The sequence below is a fragment of the Lolium rigidum genome, chromosome 3, assembly GCF_022539505.1.
Source record: "Lolium rigidum isolate FL_2022 chromosome 3, APGP_CSIRO_Lrig_0.1, whole genome shotgun sequence".
Taxonomy (NCBI): Eukaryota; Viridiplantae; Streptophyta; class Magnoliopsida; order Poales; family Poaceae; genus Lolium; species Lolium rigidum.
Genome location: NC_061510.1, coordinates 325,969,919 through 325,974,073, shown reverse-complemented (window position 1 = coordinate 325,974,073; position 4,155 = coordinate 325,969,919).

Genomic DNA, 4,155 nt, shown 5'->3' with positions numbered 1-4,155 from the left:
CATTACACCGTGCAGGAGGAATAAAACTACTTTAATAACACATCACTAGAGTAGCACATAGATAAATTGTGATACAAAACACATTGCAATCATAAAGAGATATAAATAAGCACTTCACTACGCCATTCATAACAGTGAGTAAGTATTCGTGAAATATAGCCTAAGAGACCCACACGGTGCACACACTCGTCACCTTTACACACGTGGGACAAGGAGTCTCCGGAGATCACATAAGTAAAACTCACTTGACTAGCATAGTGACATCTAGATTACAAGCATCATCATATGAATCTCAATCATGTAAGGCAGCTCATGAGATTATTGTATTGAAGCACATAGGAGAGAGATGAACCACATAGCTACCGGTACAGCCCCGAGCCTCGATGGAGAACTACTCCTCCTCATGGGAGCAGCAGCGGTGATGAAGATGGCGGTGGAGATGGCAGCGGTGTCGATGGAGAAGCCTTCCGGGGCACTTCCCCGCTCCGGCAGGGTGCCGGAACGGAGACTCCCTGTCCCCGGATCTTGGCTTCGCGATGGCGGCGGCTCTGGAAGGTTTTCCGTATCGTGGTTTTTCGCATCGGGGTTTTCGCGACGGAGGCTTTATATAGGCGAAGAGGCGGCGCGAGAGGGGCTGACGGGGGGCCGGACTATAGGGCGGCGCGGCCCCCTCCGGCCGCGCCGGCCTGTAGTTTGGTGGGCCCGTGGCCCCCCTCCGACTTCTCTCGGTGTGTTCTGGATGCTTCCGGGGATTCTAAGATCTTTGGCGTTGATTTCGTCCGATTCCGAGAATATTTCGTTACTAGGATTTACGAAACCAAAAACAGCGAAAACGAGAACCGGCACTTCGGCATCTTGTTAATAGGTTAGTTCCGAGAAAATGCACGAATATGACATAAAGTGTGCATAAAACATGTAGGTATCATCAATAATATGGCATGGAACATAAGAAATTATCGATACGGGCCGGAGACGTATCGCATCCCTGCTTAGTTCCTCGCTCGTCCCGGTGCAGTGTAAAACGATAACAAAGATAATTTCGGAGTGACATGCCATCATAACCTTGATCATACTATTTGTAAACATATGTAATGAATGCAAGCGATCAAAACAATGGTAATGACATGAGTAAACAAGTGAATCATAAAGCAAAGACTTTCATGAATAGTACTTCAAGAAAAGCATCAATAAGTCTTGCATAAGAGTTAACTCATAAAGCAATAAATCAAAGTAAAGGCATTGAAACAACACAAAGGAAGATTAAGTTTCAGCGGTTGCTTTCAACTTGTAACATGTATATCCATGGATAATTGTCAACATAGAGAATAATATAACAAGTCAATAGCAAGTATGTAGGAACTTCAATGCCCACAGCATATGATGGCGTGTATTTCACACGTCCGTTGGGCAACCCCAAGAGGAAGGTATGATGCGCACGCAGACAGTTTGCCGTAAAGAAACCAAGGTTTATCGAACCAGGAGGAGCCAAGAAGCACGTTGAAGGTTGATGGCGCGGGATGTAGTGCGCGCAACACCGAGATTCCGGCGCCAACGTGGAACCCGCACAACACAACCAAAGTACTTTGCCCCAACGAAACAAGTTGAGGTTGTCAATCTCACCGGCTTGCCGTAACAAAGGATTAACCGTATTGTGTGGAAGATGATTGTTTGCAGAGAAAATAGCAGAAAACAAGTATTGCAGTAGATTGTATTTCAAAGAAAGAGAATTGGACCGGGGTCCATAGCTCACTAGAGGTGTCTCTCCCATAAGACGTAACAAGCATGTTGGGTGAACAAATTACAGCTGGGCAATTGACAAATAAAGAGAGCATGACAATGCACATACATATCATGATGAGTATAGTGAGATTTAATTGGGCATTACGACAAAGTACATAGACCGCCATCCAACCGCATCTATGCCTAAAAAGTCCACCTTCGAGTTATCATCCGAACCCCTCCAGCATTAAGTTGCAAAGCAACGTACAATTGCATTAAGTATGGTGCGTAATGTAATCAACAACTACATCCTTAGACATAGCATCAATGTTTTATCCCTAGTGGCAACAAGACAACACAACCTTAGAACTTTCTGTCACCGTCCTGTGTGTCAATGTGCATGAACCCACTATCGAGCATAAGTACTCCCTCTGGAGTTAAAAGCATCTACTTGGCCAGAGCATCTACTAGTAACTGGAGAGCATGCAAGATCATAAACAACACATAAGCATAACTTTGATAATCAACATAACAAGTATTCTCTATTCATCTGACATCCCAACAAACGCAACATATAGAATTACATATAGATGATCTTGATCATGATAGGCAGCTCACAAGATCCGACAATGATAGCACAATGGGGAGAAGACAACCATCTAGCTACCGCTATGGACCCATAGTCCAGGGGTAGACTACTCACTCATCACTCCTAGAGGCGACCATGGCGGTGTAGAGTCCTCCTGGAGATGATTCCCCTCTCCGCAGTGGTGCCGGAGGCGATCTCCGTGATCCCCCGAGATGGGATCGGCGCGACGGCGGCCTCGGCAAGGTTTTCCGTATCGTGGCTCTTCGCACTCGGGGTTTCGTCACGGAGGCTTTTGGTAGGCGGAAGGCAGGTCGAGAGGCGGCACGAGGGCCCACACCACAGGCCGGCGCGCGCCAGTGGGGCCGCGCCGCCCTAGGGTTTGGCCACCTCGTGGCCCCACTTCGTCTCGTCCTTCGGTCTTCCGGAAGCTTCGTGAGAAAATAGGCCTCCGGGCTTTTATTTCGTCCAATTCCGAGAATATTTCTTTACTAGGATTTCTGAAACCAAAACAAGCAGTAAAACAAGAACCGGCACTTCTCAAGATCTTGTTAATAGGTTAGTTCCGTAAAATGCACGAATATGACATAAAGTGTGCATAAAACATGTAGATAACATCAATAATGTGGCATGGAACATAAGAAATTATCGATACGTTGGAGACGTATCAAGCATCCCTAGCTTAGTTCCACGTCGTCCCGAGCATGTAAAACGATAACAAAGATAATTTCTGGAGTGACATGCCATCATAAACTTGATCATACTCATTTGTAAAGCATATGTAGAGAATGCAGCATCAAAACAATGTGTAATGACATGAGTAAACAAGTGAATCATAAAGCAAAGACTTTTCATGAATAGCACTTCAAGACAAGCATCAATAAGTCTTGCATAAGAGTTAACTCATAAAGCAATAATTCAAAGTAAAGGTATTGAAGCAACACAAAAGAAGATTAAGTTTCAGCGGTTGCTTTCAACTTGTAACATGTATATCTCATGGATATTGTCAACATAGAGTAATATAATAAGTGCAATAAGCAAGTATGTAGGAATCAATGCACAGCTCACACAAGTGTTTGCTTCTTGAGGTGGAGAGAAATAGGTGAACCGACTCAACATTGAAAGTAAAAGAATGGTCCTCATAGAGGAAAAGCATCGATTGCTATATTTGTGCTAGAGCTTTGATTTTGAAAACATGAAACAATTTTGTCAACGGTAGTAATAAAGCATATGCATCATGTAAATTATATCTTATAAGTTGCAAGCCTCATGCATAGTGTACTAATAGTGCTCGCACCTTGTCCTAATTAGCTTGGACTACCTGGATTATCACCGCAATACATATGCTTTAACCAAGTTTCACAAAGGGGTACCTCTATGCCGCCCGTACAAAGGTCTAAGGAGAAAGCTCGCATTTGGATTTCTCGCTTTGATTATTCTCAACTTAGACATCCATACCGGGACAACATAGACAACGATAATGGACTCCTCTTTAATGCTTTAAGCATTTGACAACAATTAATTCTTTTCTCATTAGAGATTTGAGGATATTTGTCCAAAACTGAAACTTCCACCATGAATCATGGCTTTAGTTAGCGGCCCAATGTTCTTCTCTCACAATATGCATGCTCAAACCATTCAACTCGGTAGATCGCCCTTACTTCGTACAAGACGAACATGCATAGCAACTCACATGAAATTCAACAATGAGTTGATGGCGCTCCCAGCAAAACATGGTTATCGCACAACAAGCAACTTAATAAGAGATAAAGTGCATAATTACATATTCAATACCACAATAGTTTTTAAGCTATTTGTCCCATGAGCTATATATTGCAAAGGTGAATGAT